The sequence below is a fragment of the Silene latifolia genome, chromosome 1, assembly GCF_048544455.1.
Source record: "Silene latifolia isolate original U9 population chromosome 1, ASM4854445v1, whole genome shotgun sequence".
Taxonomy (NCBI): domain Eukaryota; kingdom Viridiplantae; phylum Streptophyta; class Magnoliopsida; order Caryophyllales; family Caryophyllaceae; genus Silene; species Silene latifolia.
The window spans coordinates 48,359,909-48,378,967 of NC_133526.1; the positions used below are offsets into that span (position 1 = coordinate 48,359,909).

At 39.1% G+C, this 19,059-nt stretch overlaps 1 long non-coding RNA gene across 2 annotated transcripts; it reads right to left on the reverse strand.

The window, feature by feature from the left end:
* Positions 1–2,048: 2,048 nt before the first annotated feature.
* Positions 2,049–3,277, reverse strand: LOC141588387 (uncharacterized). 2 transcript variants are annotated; one of them, XR_012519788.1, is made up of 4 exons: positions 3,173–3,277; positions 2,857–3,001; positions 2,481–2,569; positions 2,049–2,381 (listed from the first exon to the last, which is right to left on the reverse strand). It is a non-coding gene; the product is annotated as an uncharacterized LOC141588387 (long non-coding RNA). The 2 variants fall into 2 exon arrangements; XR_012519787.1 differs by having other exon boundaries at positions 2,481–3,001.
* Positions 3,278–19,059: the final 15,782 nt, after the last annotated feature.

Below are 19,059 nucleotides of genomic sequence, written 5' to 3' on the forward strand. Positions count from 1 at the left end.
CAACTGATGATGGATATGTTGTCTTTTGTTAATCTGCTGTATCTAGAACTATTAATATGAACAATTTTTCTTATACTTTGTGGCTACATTTTATAACACCTCATCATAAAAGCCTATTAGCTCAATCGGTAGAGCATTGTGCAATGCGCAAAGAATGTGGGTTCAAGTCCCACATAGGCTACTATTAATGTGCTATTTCAAAGTACAATTTTATTTGCATATTTGTGCTATTTCAAAGGGTTCCTTCCGCTAGTTCTTCATCTTACATGTGTTATTTCTATTACAGTAAACAAGTGTGATATTGTATTGACCACATTGTGATATTGTAATGTAAAACAGTCGATATTATAACACTCAGAGAGCAATAATTGTTCTACCTTGACTGACAAAGACTATTTGAAAAAGTGTGATATTGTTTTGTATATCTTGTGATATTGTATTGCAAAACAGATGATATTGTAATACTGAGATAACATTCATTGTTGTACCTTGACTGACAAAGATGATTTGCACCAGGAGCTAAGGGTAAGGATCCTTATTTTAATCAAAACATATCCTCTAAAGGAATCAACCACTGTCAAGGAAACAGTCCTAGTGACTGTCACGCTCAAACAACCACTTGAAGCAAATCCGAGCTCAAAACACATTCTGCCAGACTACTTGTAGAAGGGCTATATTCAAATGCTCATAACTTGCGTTTTACATGGACAAAATTTATGTTCTTCATCTGGATAAATTCTTGAAGACGTCCTCTTTCATATGGCTATGGAATCAACAATTTTTATCGAGTATATTTGTCACAATAGAGCTTCAAAGGCTGTCACAACTAATGCAATGCTATTTCCTGAAACTGACCTGTCAGCACTCCAGGTTGAATAAGTCAAGATTTAGGTCACTATTCTAGATGATTCCACTTGAATATGAAAATTAACTAAATAAGCTTTGTTTTGGTATATGGGGCACTTTCTGGTTCATCATGAGGAAATAGTTATGCCATCTGAAAGTTGCCCCTGAGTGCTGAATTGTTACAACACAGGTCAGCCTGACCTGCTACTACTCAACCGTGCATATGTCGAGTTGTAGGTCGTAATTTTGAGTGATTCTTGTTGGGGGTGATAGCTAACACATGTAGCTTTAAAATGGTATAGGTTGGGCATGCTAATTCTAAGGGATCAGAGATTTATGAGTGCTGCAAGTCGACACTAGAATGCATTTATTGATGTAATTTTGGAAGGATAGTAATCTAATGTAGTTGTCATAAATTAATATTGCTGCTGGTATTTGTGATATTGTTTAGAATCAACAATGATATTTTATCTTATATGTTGTGATATTGTTTCTCAATAGCAAAAAATTGGAGGGTTTCAAGATTCCTTGTGAATGTGATATTGTTTCTGCTGAAGTGTGATATTGTTGTGTGTGAAATTTGATAGTGTGATGCTGTTGTGTCTTTATATTATTTCTTATAACTGTTTGGAAAATGGCAAATAAATATAGATCTATGATATTGTTAATAGGAGAGTGTGATATTACTAACACAATAAGTTGATATTGTTAACACAATAAGGGCGATATTGTTTCTTATAAAGTATGATATTATTTACCACATGTTGTGATATTGTTAAGCCAGTAGTGTGATATTTTTTACCAAATCATTTGATATTGTTTCTTGTAAAGTGTGAAGTGATATTGTTTACCACGTATTGTGATATTCTTAAGCCAATAGTGTGATATTGTTTACCAAATCATTTGATATTGTTTCTTATAAAGTGTGTAGCGATATTGTTTATCATATCTTGTGATATTGTTAAACCAATAGTGTGATATTGTTTTCAAAGTCATTTTATATTGTGTCATGAAAGCCGATATTGTTAGTAATTAAGTGTGATATTAGCATTAACAAGAGTAATAAACATGGCTTCAATGACGAAATCACATTCGTCTTTGCAAATTTAAAAAAGTTCAATAATAATAATAATTTACTGAAAACTCGAAAAAAGATGCGAAAAGACGCGTTACACAAAAAATGATTAGTTCACATGTAACAAAAGTGATTAATTCACATGTAACAAATCAGACAAATCATGAGGCCGAACAACGAGTTTTTCTTCTTCACTGAACTTGCAGGACCATCTACGAGTGCTTGTCTTGGTGCTTCAGTTGACTGCTTTGGGGGCTCTGCACTGATTACATTGAACGATAAAGATCCAACCTTCTCCTCCTTCATCGGCCACATGCTTGCGACTGGAGAGACCGTTGTTCCATACACCATTCTGATTCTCACTGTGGCTACTAGTGGATTCCTCTTTTATAGAGATGTTAGCAATGCCTGGAACAATAGTTTGTTCATTACCCTTACTATCGTCAACGGGAGAACTAACCTGCATACAGGAAACAAAAAACTCCTCCAGTTAAGCATCAAACTGCCAGTCAAAATTTCGATTAATAGAAACAGAAGCTCCAACTTCTAACTTACTTACCTTGCAGAACTTAAAGTCGTTGTCTTTATCGTCTTCCATCCAACAAACTCACAACTTTATCCAATCAGATATTGCAGACAGAAAAATTCCTGTCACACCGACACACAATCACAACTTAACGAAAATCCGCCATCATTTCTCTGATACAATGCATTAAACTTCAAATACAGTACTATCAATATCGACTGGACTGCCATTCACGCTCTCAAATTCCGATATCACAAACTGTGCATTATATTTCACTAACACATATACATGTGTAAGGCGACCATCTAACTATAGGTAAACAAATGATAAGGACCATGGAGTTTATTGTAAAAAGCCAGATAATTCTCATATAAGAACCGAAATCGGAGTAAACAAGGAATAAAATTACACTCAGCCAGATAATTTTCGAGGTACGAAACTGATAGGAGCTCATAAACTGCACTCAAATGGTCACCATCACAGTAATATACCACTACATTGGCGATATTCGAACACTTAATCACCTCTGGATGAGCCATGAATCTGCGCTCGTCCTGAATTTCACATAAACCAATTGTTCAAGAAGAACTCAATTTCAATAGACAAATTGAATACTTCTACTGTCTAGAGTGTGATAATTGGCGAAAATAAATTCGACAATTCACTAAAAACTAATGCTAATATTGAAATAACATAATCAACAGAAGAAGAAAGTAAGGAAGCACCTCGATTCTGCGACATTTATCCGCAAATGTGATGGAATCTGTCCAAACTTTAACCGTCACCTCCATTTCCGCGCCTTTTTCCAATGATTGTGGAATTTTACCTTTGAATATTGGGAAACAATCAGTTTCACCGACGAAGTTTTTGTTGTTGAAATTATCAGTGATTTTGTTTAATTTGTCCCAAGAAAACTCATGATGGAAGCCATTCAACAACGACATTATGATTGAAATAGTATGATAATTGATCAGAAATAGAAGAATGAACTAAGATCAAGCTGAAGAACTAGAAATTACGAAGAAAACGTAAGAAAAATTAGGGTTTCCATGGAAGAAATCAGTAAGAAAAAAAGAAGGTAGAGAGAGAAGCAATTTTAGGCGAGAATGAAGAGTTTGCCTGAGGAAGAGGTTTATATACGCGGGCGAGGAAATGACAATTTTGCCCTTAATGATCCGCGCTCAATAATGGACGTTGGATCTCTTAAATCTGACGGCTTGTATTAATCCTCAATCCTCAAATATATGAGGCATACTTACATGATCCCATTCCTATATATATATATATATATATATATATATATATATATATATATATATATATATATATATATATATATATATATATATATATATATATATATATATATATATTTGCTTTTATTTTTTGTAATATATTGTTTTTAGAGATTTTTATTATGATATAATATTTATACTGTTCTTGTTTCTGTTCAGGGTGCTGCAGCTTGTCTCCACAATGCTTATCAGGCTACCTCTTTGGTGGCCAGGATTGATCTTATGAGATCTGATTATGATAAGCTGAAGTCTGAATTGGATTTTGCTCGGGCTGATCTGGCTGCATGGGTTACTAATTTGGCAAAGGTGTGGGCTAAGAGGGACGCTGCCAAGACTGAGGCCAACTTGAGTAAGCAGCTTCTGCATGAGGCATTGGACAGGAATGAGGAGCTTACCCTGGAGAGGGATGATTTGGAGTTCAAGCTTGATGATGCTTCCCTGTACTTCTATATCAAGGGGAAAGTGGCTGCTATGTCGGAGCCTGTGGAGGCCAGGGCAAATTGGAACTCGGAAGCTGAGATGGCCTTCGCTGCTGCCAAGTATCCTAACCTGCATAATATTGGTAATGAACAAGAGGTCGACTCTCCAGGGGAGCATGCTGTTGATGTTGATGGAGAGCAGGATACTGGTGCTGATCAGGCCAAAGATGGTAGTGCTGATGCTGTTTTCAAGGGAGGGCAGTAATTTTATATTTTTCTTGATGGTATTGGCCCATCCAGGAGGGATGTCCCTGGAAAGACAATTTTAGTTTCTTGTTTTTCTGTGCCTGACTGGTCAGGGAGGTTATCCTTGTCCTTGACAGTTATTTTGGTGCCTTTCCCCCAGGGGGTAAGGGCTTTTTATAAATATGATGGTAGTGGCCTTCCTTGGCTCACTTTATTTATTTCTTGATGTCTTATTGTTTCCCGTTTTTGATTTTCCTTTGTTCAGAATTTCCTGCAAACTTTATTTCTTCAAACCTGTTAACCTGTTAAGTTTTAAAACCTGTTAACCTGTTTTTTTTTCAGTATTTGTTCCTGTCTTACGATTAAAGCCAACGTAAGCCATTCAACCACATATAGTTTGTACCATAGTGATTGAAGGGGTGGGAAAACCGGCTTGTCAGGAGGGCTTATGTCCCCTGTCTGACTGGAGGGCTTGGTATTCGGCCTGTCGAAAGGGCATTTAGACTGATGGTCGGGATAAAACACTCTTGCACAGTCTTGTTGCGTCCAGCCGGTTGTAGATGTGTGCAGCAAATAGTCAGGCGAGGCAATTATTTCATGCCTGATTGGTCCTGCTATTTACCGTATCCGGTGATGGTTACCAACTTCGTCAGGCACAGCGGGGTGCAAAAAATTTAAAAAGTACATAAATAAGAAGTCTAATGTTCAGCAGAGTAGCCCTCAATCCTGAATATTTATGCATATAATCATTTATCATGTATAATTGTTCAGGATTCAAGTATTAAAGGCAAAGAAATTGGGTTAGTTGCATATATAGACATGGATTGCACATAGAACATGTGAGACACATAATTTTTCAGGTAGCATGTCAGGGTAAAACGCTGATAGTAAAGATATAATTTTTACCTGATCAGGCCAGGATATACTTTATACATGGAATAATTTAAAATGAGTTACATTCCAGGATCTTAGGATAATTTCTCCTTCTAATGTTTGGAGCCTGTATGCTCCTTGTTCGACGATAGAGTCAATTAAATAGGGGCCTTCCCATGTAGGGGCTAGCTTGCTTGCTGATTTTCTCTCTTGTTTGGGAAAACTTTTCGTAGGACAAGGTCTCCTTCCTTAAAGACCCTAATCCTGACATTTTTATTGTGAGTTCTGGCCACTGCTTGTTGATATGATGCCATCCTGATTTTAGCAGCATCTCTTAGTTCTTCTACCAGGACAAGCTTGTCTTGCCGTAAAACTCATCCATAACTTAACATAATACTAGTTCCCAAAAAAAAGATTACAAACCACTTGCCACTTCCAGCTCAGCGGACACACATTCCATAAAACTCCTGCCACAACTATGTCAACCAATGCCTCATCCAAAACAAGATCGAAAGTATTCTAACAACTTCTCACAACTGTGTCCCATTAACAAAATATCACTAAACCATGACAACAACGGAAACATACACAACTTTATCCCATATCATACTCTACCCTCACTCCCAAGCCGAAACTGTTAAGAAACATTAATAAACAAAACAACAATCTATATGCCCAGACCTACACTGATAGGAAATAGCAGTAAACAAACAACAATCTATATAATTGGTATATACTTTCGAAAACTCGCCTCATAAGTATCCCATCTACTCCACCACCACCGATGACGGCATCGCAACATCGCCACCAACAGCTACACCGCAGCTCGAAAATACTCATATCACAACACGAAGTGTCATGCCAAGATCGCCACCCCAGGCACAACAACCACATCGATAGTCATCGCAACTTATACAATCCCATAAACACTGACTCAGTATAACTTCCTTGACAAGAAAACTTCCTTGAGACCAATTTTCTAGATCACAACACAACATCTTACATGGAATAAACAGATACTAACCTTATGAATCTTATCCATACTATTACTGTTGAGGCCGGAAACTCACACTATCATTTACAGATATCATACATACACATACAAGTATAACTAGACATTCTAGATCATCCAAATTACAACTTTTTGAATATCAACCTATTATGTTACCGTACACAACATATGACGCGAAAGACTCATATAACGACTTATAACTATCACACCATACCATTACTCGTGAGGTCAGAACCTCTCACAAACACTTACACACATCATGGATCCATAATCGAATCTAACTAGCCAATCCTGATCACGTAAGTTACCACTTGGCAACGGATATCTCTCACCTGAGCTTAACTCACATGCCTTTCATAACATGTGCTCCCATCCGCACAATGATCACCACCCGACAAACGTAACCATATCATAAGTACTCAACTACTAGCAAACACCTCATATATCCACATCTTATACTCCCTCACATCTATACATACCAATGAGGCATCCACAAAATCAACCTCTTTAGAATGACTAACTTTCCTATTTAACATCATCCTTAACCAGTAGTGACAACACTATGGTACCACCATCTTTCATGCAACTACTCTCTTACTATCACTTCTAAATATAACAATCAGTTTCCTCTCCTTGGTTATCATCCCAATTAACGAACATCCAATCCACCAACAAAATTTACCTCAACATTAATTCCAATTCTATCCTTTATTGTATCGTCACCTAACTCTCCACCAAAATCTCATATCGTGCAAACACTCTACCAGCTTCTTACTCCCTTAATACCTCAAAAATCACGGCTAACATGTCATCCTGAAATCCTATATAACCATTAACTCACACCCTCTCATGATGCTATCGTACATTTCAATGATTCCTCACTTTCATGTCCCATAACTTTGGTCAACGTTCTCCCAACTTACTTCCATCCAATAATACCGATTAATAATTCATCTCCTTCCATCCTCTACCTAACTCTTTAGTAATCCTGTTACCTTCTTGTTGCTCCACAACTCAAATTCCATTAATTCATATCAATATCTTCTCATTCTTTCTTATCACTGATCCTCTCCCATCATACTACTCACTCACACTTGTCACCATCAAGTCTACACAACTAACGGTTACTCTTCAATTAGTTTTATCTCCCTTTTGTATCCCTAGAAAACCAAAAATTCACCTCATACCGTTACTTTCCCAAAGAATAACACACTAGACTCACATCTTGATAATCCAAATTCCCAAACTCGGCCACTATCTACACATCGCGACATAACTCGATCTCACTATACACCATTCGTTTTCATCCCTCTATAACGACCTTCCTGTAGATACCTCATTTCTGCACCTCCCACAAACCACCCGGTGATGATTGGGCCGCATGTTTGGTACACGGAATAATTTGAGACAGTTTGTAAGTTTATCGTCAAGTGATCGCTCAAACACTTATGTCTACCTCATAGTCGTCATCTACGCGCCGATACGGTCGTTTTGACAGTAATTAGAATACATTTGGAGTCCGGGTCAAAAACCGTCTTCATTTTCTAATAACCGTTTAAAATGCCGAGTCAGAATGTTCTAGAATGTTCCGGATATTTCTATTCCATATTTTCCAATCTTTTAATCTTTGGTAAAATATATCCCGAAATTATCATATATAATATTAGGGAAATAAGATTAATCCGCTATTCCATAATAGAAACACGGAAATCTTTCTTCCGTAGGAGGAAACCACTGAGGAAAAGACGCAGCGGGTGTTGCGCCTCTTCCAAGAGACGTAGTGCTTGCTGCGCCTCTTCCTCAGTCCTTTTCTGCGTATTTTTCGTATCTTTTCGAGATTCACTTCCAAAGTTTCTCCGAAAACCCTAATTTTCGTCGTGTGATTAGTATAAATAGAGACCTTCGGTCTCACATATTTCTCACGCGAGTGTCCACCCTTCTCTTCTCCCTTCGCATTCTAGACCACGTTCTTACTTTTTGGCGTCTACGTGCTTGAACTTTCGACCACGTAAGCTCGGATCCTTCTGAGTACTAGCCTCGTTTTGCATGACCGACCAATTTGACCAACTCCACAATCAATCAAATTAATCAATCTGTTTAATTCCTCTAAGAGGTACTTTCGTCGTACATTCGAGTCGAGCATCACTAAACGTTAACTTAGTTCATCTCATTTCGTCAAACATGTAAGTCTGAGGGTGTAAATCCTTCTCTTTTAATTATTGTTCTTTATTTTTGTAATCACTATTGTAAGATTTATGTCGAAAATACGCTTAAAACCGATTTGTAAAACCTTATTTCAAACCCTTTTTACGGATTATCAGGAGACAAATGTCGAGAAAGGACGCAGCAACTGCTGCGCCTCTTCCTGAGGCTGCCGCGGTTTCTGTTTCCTTTCTTCTTTCTTCGTCTTTTGTTCGTTTGTATGTTTTATTTTGCTTTCAATTGTTCATGTTTCTTTCAACACAATAATTCTAATATGATAATTTTAACCTGTAATTCATTAATATTTATCATCATTAATATCCCGACTTAAATCCCTTATAATCCATATTTGCGTGTTTTCGTCATTTAAATCAATTCGGGTTTTAGAGGTTCGATTCATCCTTATTGAGTCTCTGGAATTCATCTTTGATATACTTCCATCTGTTATTTATCGTCACCATCATTAATTCGTCTTTAACCTAATTAATTCGATTAGTTAGTTTAATTTGTATTTGTAATTAACCTTATTAATCTTGTAAATAATTCATCCTAATTAGTTTTTATCCATGTTTTATCATTTTTATGACCTCAATCACATGTAAATAATCTGTTAAACCACTTCTATCCGAGTCAAATAATATAATCAAGCATTAAAATCACCAATGAATATTAACGATTTGCAATTCCGCTTCACGGCCCGGGCGAGCTCGAGAATGCACGCAACATTGGCGTCTGCTGCGCTCTTCAAGGACGCGACTCTCTTTTTGCACTTCCTGGTTGAGTTCTGTCTCTGAACCCCGTTTCTGCCTTGACCTAGTTTATTAGTTTACGTATTTAATTTACTATTAATCGTATTATCACCTAATATCTGTTTGTTTATTTATTTATTCTTTCTTTTCTAAACTTATCCGTTTTAAATGTATTTTCGACATAAATCAATTAATCCAATGTAATTATTGTAATTTTCTTTATTGTATTTTTATTGTATTTCTTTTATCGTACTGCTTGTATGCTCTCACATGTAATCGATCTTAAATTCCTACTTCGACTCAATTGCATGTTAAATTACGTGATAACCGACTTAGTATTAATTCTCACATGCTAGGATTAATCTAATGAATGTTGCATTGCATGCATATAAATCGACAACATATCGAGTATAGACAATTTCCCTAATCATTAGTAGAGGCCGCTATCGAGGCGAGCGGGATTAGGTGTTCGATCAAAAGAGCTTCCAAATGTGTACCTTCACCCCTTACTCCAGATCTCTGTGAACATCCGTGTTCATTGGCATCCACGAGAGTCATTCTAGACATAGAATGCTAAGGGTAACGAGTTCTTGGTGTTCATGTCACTACTTTGGGTCTTGACATGGCACGAGGTATTCAAACGGTTTCCAATTTCCACAATAAATTGGTGGCGACTCCACAAATGCACAAGAAAAGCTTGCTCCCTTTTCGCCCCAGTGGGCCCGCGTCCACGGTTTGGCGACTCCGCTGGGGATCATACACCTACGTGTTGCCAAGGGTGACACTTGAACAAGATTAGGGAATAGTTTATACGAGACAGTTGTCGATTTTCATAACTCGGTCTTCCTAGATCGTTTTATTCGGCCTTCCTAGGCCCAACCCAACCCATTCGACCAATCGTCCCGTCTAGACGGTCCAAATTCTTATTTGGGCCTAAGGATGGATAGCGATTGACGTCATCCATACCATGGTACTTACTCTTGTTTGTATCAAGGAATTTCACTACTCGAGGAAATGGACTAGGAAGCGGCCTTACTCTTGTTTGGTACGAGCCTCTCCACAGACCCCGGGTTTGATTGTTCGAGATGGCAACCCATCCTTTAAGCCAAAACCCTTTTAAATGCACTCAGCATCCCGTTATAATGCCTGTATAAATGCTTGTAGCATATGTGATCACCGTTTCTAAACAAAACCATGACGATTTTTGTAAAAAAATCAAAATTTCTTTCAAAATATGAAAATTTCGAAAATAAGCCCAATATTAGCGCAAAACCAGTCAAAACTCTGTCCAATTGTCGAGTCAAAATTCAGGCCTCAAAGCCCATTTAAAAACCTCACTTCAAGTCCACTCCTACAACTACACTACAATTGACTAGGACCAACATTTTCAAACTTTGTCATTTCTTCAAAAACTCACTTAACACGAGTGGCACACTCCCACTCTACAAGTCAAAACTTTTTTTCCAAGTAAGTGTGCTAGAATGGTCGATCGTGTTTTGATTCGTCGTCGATCTATTGTTCAGTTTTCAAGATGCCTGACACAAGCGACGTGAGCAACAACAAACCCCTGAATGGTAATGATCAAATCCTAGCTGCGCTAGCTCGTCTCCAAGTCACTCAAGACCAACTTTATGATCGCCTCGACACAATCGAGGGCCGAATATATACTGTGGAAACAAGGTTGCCTCCTCGAGAAAGTGAAGTGTCTGATGAATTTGTGAATAACTTCGGGAATGAAAATCCTCCTATGGGAGCACATGAGGTTAACCCTCCCGTAGGTATGACTGCAGCTGAGAAATGACTCAAATACTTGGAGGAACAATTGATGTATCTCAAAGGGGATGGTATCTATAGGGAAAATAATCGCAAATATGAGGCCGTGAGCTCCAAATTGCCAACCAACTTCAACATGACGGATATCCCTAAATTCAAGGGGCATGAAAACCCTTTGAACCATATTCGTGCTTTCAAGGATTACATGTCTATTAAAGGCATTAAACCCGAGATGTACTTAAGGATCTTTCCTTCATCTCTTGACACTATCCCAAGACAATGTTTCTATTCTCTAGAGCACAAGAAGATTGCTACCTGGGACGCCGCCGCAATTGAGTTCGCTAAGCAATATGCGGATAATGCCGAAATCCAAGTCAACATGCGCACTTTAGAGGTTCTTACCCAAAATGACAAAGAAGGTTTCACCGACATCCTAAGTAGGTGGAGGAAGACTAGTACCCAACTTGTTGCACGTCCAGATGAAGCTATCCTCGTGGAGAAATTCGTGGACAATTTAAAGCCCATCTATGCGAGTCATTTGAGGTACCAAAACATTAAGACCTTCATAGACTTAACTTTACTAGGAACAAGGACCGAAGATGACATCCGTAAAGGGCTCTTGTCCAAAACGGTAGGTCGTGGATATCAAGGCTCAACAAGTCGTTCTTACGGCTCTACTAGCAAGACTGATGAAGTTAACCTTCTCGAGCCATCTAAGAAGAGTACCCCACCAAGAAAATTCACTAATATTGGGGACACATACTCTAATGCTCTAAAGAGACTGATGAAACAGGGTAAGCTTCAGCCCATAGGCCCTACGCCCGAACCAGAAAAGAAATCCAAGTTCTGGGACGAGAATTCGTATTGCGAATATCATAGAGGCAAAAGACATGATACAGAAAAATGCTACAAGCTAAAGAATGTACTTCAAGACATGATTGAAGACGGCCGCCTACCAATACCGCCTGGTGGTAAGCCTAACAACACTCAGAATCCTCTTAGAGTTCTGATGATTACAAGTGACGAATCTGCCTTAGATTGCTCACATCTTATCTCCCCAAAAAAAGAGGTGATCAATGGGATATGGACGGATAGCGAGGAAGATGTCTACCTCCAGGATCTTCCCTTAATCAAGAGCTCCGAAAGCATCATAGATGACATCATTGCCACACTGGGCACAGAAACCAACTCAAATCAGCAGAAAGGATGGAGGAAGTCTATCAAGTGGACGAATAATTAAGGAAGACTCTTCAAGCTCACCACTGGAGAAGGAGAGATGTTCAAAGGAGAACCAGAAGACGATGAGTTTGAGTCAGAGTCAGAGTCGGAGTCTAGAGAAGTCCCTAGAGAGTCTCCTCTTGTCGTCACTCCCACTCCCCTTGTTTCTCCTAGCTTAGCATCAAGTAGCAACAGTAGTTTGGGAAATGTCCCAACGGCTGTCCCCTTACCGCCACTGACTACAGAACAGATAGCTTCGTTGTTTCAACTTTTCTCAAATTTTAATATGAATAAATCAGGTTCTGCTTACTCTTTCTGTTATTCTGAATGCAATTCTGTTTACGATGATAATGAGGATGACCCAGACTCAATCGAAATACCTCCCTACATAGCCAAAGAAATACTACAAAAGGGGGAAGGAGGACCAGTAATAGAAGATACTAAACCCATCAACGTAGGAACCGAACTAGAACCCCAAGAACTTAGGATAGGGACGACCTTGAGCTCTACCGAAAGGGCCAATTTCATAGACCTCCTACACGAGTTCAAAGACGTTTTTGCCTGGTCCTACAAAAATATGCCAGGGATCGACAGGGACATTGAAGAACATAGAATCCCGATTAAACCAGGTTTCAAACCCGTAAAACAGAAGCTTCGACGAATGAGGACAGAATGGGCTCTTAAGATCAAAGAAGAAGTCGACAAACAATTCAAAGCCGGGTTCATCAAAGTTTCCGAGTACTCAGACTGGGTAGCTAACATAGTACCCGTACCCAAAAAGGATGGGAGAATCCGTGTTTGTGTTGATTTCAGAGACCTAAACAAAGCAAGTCCCAAGGATGACTTTCCTCTACCACATATCGACATATTGGTGGATAACACAGCAGATCACACGCTATTGTCCTTCATGGATGAATACGCAGGATATAACCAGATCAAGATGGCCATAGAAGATATGTATAAGACCGCCTTCGTCACTCAATGGGGCACCTATTGCTACACGGTTATGCCATTTGGGTTAATCAATGCTGGAGCTACATATCAACGCACCGCAACTACGCTCTTACATGACATGATGCATAAAGAGGTTGAGGTATACGTAGATGATATGATTATCAAGTCCAAGGATAGAGAGGGGCACATTGCGAACCTTCGCAAATTCTTCTCAAGGCTACAAAAGTACAAAATGAGACTCAACCCTCAGAAATGCGCATTCGGGGTAACATCTGGTAAACTTCTGGGATACGTTGTTAGCCAACGAGGAAAAGAAATAGACCCTTCTAAGATCAAATCCCTAATCGAAATGCCGCAACCTCAAACAGGTAGAGGATTCCTAGGTAAGGTGCAATACATAAGTCGATTTATATCGGAACTCACAATGATCTGTGAACCTATCTTCAAAAAGCTAAAGAAAACAGTTCACACCATGTGGGATGATGACTGTCAGAAGGCATTCGACCGAATCAAGGAGATACTAGCCAAGCCACCAGTGCTCATGCCACCTCAACGAGATTAACCTCTTGGTTTATATCTCACGGTAACTGAAACAGCCATGGGCGCCATGCTAGCCCAAACCGTAGGAAAAGAAGAAAGAGCTATCTACTACCTTAGTAACAACTTCTTGGAGTACGAGTGCAAATACACACCACTCGAGAATACATGCCTCGCTCTTGTGTGGGCAACGAAGAAGCTATGCCATTACAAGCTTAGCTACTCCGTCAAAGTATACTCCAAAATGGATCCTGTCAAATACCTCTTCGAGAAACCCGTTCTCAATGGACGCCTAGCAAGATGGACCTTGATGCTCTCAGAATTTGATCTCAAGTATGTACCTCTGAAATTTATAAAAGGGCGCACCGTTGCCGAGTTCTTCGCAGAAAATCCCATCAATGATGCACAAACAATAGACACTTGGTCATTTCTGGATGAAGATATACTCCAAACCGATGTAGACTCCTGGGATCTTTATTTTGATGGGGCATCGAACTTGAGAGGATTTGGAATAAGAGTGTTGCTCATTTCTCCTGAAGGGGAGCATACACCAATATCTGTCAAACTCGACTTCGAGGTGACAAATAACGCGGCAGAATATGAAGCTTATTTCATCGGATTACAAGCAGCAGTAGGTTTAGGCATCAAGAATCCTTGCGTACATGGAGATTCATCATTGATCATCAACCAAATTACGGGATCTTGGAAAATTCGAAGTGAAAGCCTAGCACCTTATCAAGCCAGAATAGACCAAGTAGCCCAATTCTTCGATCAAGTAACATACCTACATCTACCTCGAGAGGAAAATCAATTTGCAGATGCTCTTGCAAAACTTGTATCTTTGATTAATATGCCGGATAATATGGTAGAAATGCCTTTATGCATCGAACGACTGTCAGAACCGGCTTACGTGCAACAAATCACAGATGAAGAAGAAATTACAGAGGAACCTTGGTTCCAAGCAATCCTGAACTTCAAACTCAATAGCACCTATCCACCGGATATGGACAAGAGGGGGCAATGCGCTATACACTTACTAGCTTCCCAATACGTACTCATGCAGGGAGAGTTATACAAAAGAACACCTCTTGGTGTGATCCTACGTTGCCTTGATCATTCACAGGCACGGAAAGTGATGGAAGAAGTCCATTATGGAGAATGTGGAGTGGACCACAATGGAATCCGATTGCATCAAATATGTCAGATATTGCCACAACTGCCAAATATTCGGGAATGTGCAACATGTCCCTCCTTCATTACTCTATACAATGACATCTCCTTGGCCATTTTTTGCTTGGGAATTGACATCATCGGAAAGATCACGCCAGCCGGAATAGGAGGTCACTGTTTCATTCTAGTGGTAATCAATTATTTCACCAAATGGGTAGAAGCGGCTTCCTACACTAATCTCACAACAAAGAATGTGGAAAAGTTCATACAAACCAACATCAACTGTCGAACGGTTTCCCACATGAGATCATTAGTGACAATAGGTCACATTTCCAGGCTGAGACTGAGCAATTGCTAGCCAAGTACAAAATCAAGCATCACCACTCCTCGCCATATAGACCACAAACTAATGGCGCTGTAGAGGCGGCAAACAAGAACGTTGTCACAATCCTCAAGAAAATGATTTACAACTATCGAGATTGGCTAAGCAAGATACCTTTTGCTTTATGGGGATACCGTACATCTGTCAGGACGCCCACTGGGGCCACCCCTTTCTATTTGACCTACGGCATGGAAGTCGTACAACCAGTCGAGCTAGAAATACCATCCTTGCGTATTTTACTCGAAAGTCAAATCCCGGAAGCCGATTGGAAGAAGGATAGATATGAAGAACTCATCCTCCTGGATGAACGAAGATTGCGCGCATTACATAATATGCAAACATATCAGGCGCGTATCAAACGAGCCTTCAACAAAAGGGTTAAGCCAAGGAACATCAAAGAAGGAGACTTGGTCCTCAAATCAATTAGAGCTCTTTTACCTATCGATCCACGAGGAAAATTCAAACCCAACTAGGTCGGACCATTTCTAGTCAAGTCCACACTTCCAGGGGGTGCGGTTAGGATCACAGACTTAGATGGGAATTAAATAGCCAACCCGACAAACTTCGACCAATTGAAACGTTACTATGCCTAGAATAGGAAAAAAACGCGCCTCGCGTAACCCCTTATGTCGCTCCTGTGGCACGAAATAAACAGCCCCTGGCCAAGCTAAATAAAGCTAACGTCACCTTGCTCTTGCATTTTGACAATTTGTCATCCTCATATCATCAAATAAATTGAATTGCACTTTAGGAGTAAGTAAAAAGCTCATGCTTATTTTCTAGTTCACTACAAGCTCTTTTTTAGAACAATTATTCTTTTACATTTACTTGAACTACGCGCAAGGGTTTGATTTCATTTTTTTTAAATGAATACGTAGGCAATCCTTCACAGGATACAACCCATTATTTTAAATGTAAATAGAAGGACATTTGCATATGCATTTGGAATTCGACAAGAATAATAATAGAAAATCCCAGCGGTTTCATAACCAATCAACCTCTTTTATTTAATTTCTTTTAATAATAATACGCTACATAATAGAAATAAAGCTAAAAAAATAGGCTAGGATTCTAAAAACCCCACCTTCTTATTACAAACAATAATAATAATAAATAATAATAAAGACTCAGGATATTCTTCCATTTTCCCTTTGCCTTTGTCATTATTATCATATTTCTTGTCTCGACCTCGAGCCGGACGCTCTTGCGCCACTTCAGACCTTATGACCAACGGACGATACTCTAGTGGCAGATTTGAGATGCCACCATGGTACGATCCATCTAACCAGTGGACCATCATCACTCTTCAATTTGTTCTCCCAATAGTTGCAGACTCGAGTGAAGTCCACCATGTAAAGTCTAGTACTCATTGCAATTAAGCGAGCATGATAAGCAAGAACATTAACTGGGGGCTCGATCAATCGAAGACACTCCATAAGCCAGATCTACCAAAACGCAGGTATTAGAATAAAAAAAATAATAAAAAAACAAAAAAACAAAAAAAAAAACAAAAAACAAAAACAAAAAAAACAAAAAAAAACAAAAAAAACAAAAAAACAAAAAAAAAACAAAAAAAATAAAAATAAAAGAGCTTCGTTCTTTTACCTGCAATATGATGGGACTTCTTAAATAAGGAAGGTCACGGTTGGCTTTCCTGTTATCTAACCCCAACAGGATCTCTCCTAAACACAGGCAAGCTGGGCTCCTACGCAGCTCCATTTGCTCAATTAAGCTCAAGTAACGAGGGTCACCTCTCAAATCCTCATCAACATGCCCTTGAAGGACATATACATGCAGTAGGCAAAATCCGAATGCCCTTCGCCTTGCAACATAGGAAATGGTAGGATCTGCCCTGTTTATGAATCGATCGATGAAGTCCAACATTCGCACTCCTTTTGAGGTCACAAGACGGTCAACCTCAGCTCTTGTCAACCCAAGCAAATCTCTAAACTTATTCTTATACCCTTGAGAAGTAGAGGGTATAGCAGGCAAATGTTCCGGGTCCCAACCACCGATCGCAGCAATTTCTTCGGGAAATGGGCAAATATCGCCTCCGGGAAAGGCAAATACGTGATAATTCGGGTCCCAATAATCAAGACAAGCATCTAGGAACGGTTTGACTACCTTGATCAGCTTCAAACTCAAGATCGATCCAAAATTATAGGCGCCCATATCGTGTTTCTCCACATTAGAGAACTCATTTGTCCACTCTTTCAGACGGATTTCAAGAGTATTCATGATGTATGCTTAATTAGAGAGCTTTTATGTAATAAGACGAGAGAAAGACGGAAGAATTATGTGAATAAAACCTCCCTCGACGTCTATATTTATACTAAAAGTTGTTTCCTAAAATCTGTCAGGACAGACACGCTGGGGAAGGGACGCAGCTCTTGTTGCGCCTCTTCCTAAGCCTTCTTTCTGTGATTTTCCGCGTTGGATCTTTCCTAATTCCTCCAAGAATAATTTCCTATTCATACGGGTTATTATTTTGGTAAATCCGTCAAATTACCATGTTTTCAAGTTTCCTAATTCCACGGGCACGCATTTCGAGGCGACATCGACATTTCCGCACACTTACCTGTTTCTTTTTTAATTTTCTTTTTGGGGAATCATTTCACCACTTTAATTATTTATTTTCAAACTTAACCGTTTCCTGTTTTTTTTTTCTTTTTTTGGGGAAGCATTTCACTTTCATTTCATATCACATTTCAAACTTATATGTTTCTATTTCAGTTTTTTTAGGGGGTAACCCTCCCTACTGTCCGGTCATTTTCGATAATTTTTTTGCATTTTCTTGAGTCTTCTTCTTGCGCTAATTTAGGCCATGTGTACAAATATGTGCTTTATGTGCAATCTCTGTGTACATTTCGGCAGCATGACGGCATAAAGCGTTATCTACCAAACTGTGGACATGGGCCCACGGGGGCGCTTGGGAAACAAGCGTTTGCATTTGTGGAGTCGCCACCAATTTATTGTGGAAAATTGGAAACCGTTCGAATACCTCGTGTCATGTCAAGACACAAAGTAGTGACATGAACACCAAGAATTGGTTACCCTTAGCATTCTAGGTCTAGAATGACTCTCGTGGATGCCAATGAACACGGATGTTCACATAGATCTGGAGTAAGGGGTGAGGGTACGTATTAGGAAGCTCTTTTGATCGAACACCTAATCCCGCCCGCCTCGATAGCGGCCTCTACTAATGATTAGGGAAAATCGTCTATACTTGATATATTGTCGATTATATGCATGCAATGCAACATCCAAGTTTTGATCCTAACATGTGAGAATTAGGCTATGTCGGTGAATAATTACTTTTAGCATACAATTGAGTCGAAGTAGGGATTTAGATTCAATTACATGTGGAAGCATATAAACAATGCGATAAAAGAAATACAATAATAAATACAATAATTACAACAGATTCATGATTTATGTCGAAAATACCTTTAAAAACGGATAATTTGGAAAAAAGAATAAATAAATTAACGAACAGGAATTAGGCGATAATACGAATAATAGTAGATTAATACGTAAACTAATTAAACTAGGTCACGGCAGAACGGGAGTTCAGAGACAGAAATCAACCTGGAACAAGCGCAGCAGAGCCGCGCCCTCTGGAAGAGGCGCAACAGTTGGTGCGTCTGTTCCAAGGCTGAGTTCTGGCTGTGAAGCCGGAACTGCAAATCGTTAGTATTCGTGGGTGAAATTTAACGATTGATTACGATATATGACTCGGATTAAAGTGATTTAATACTTTAATTACATGTGAATGAGTCAAA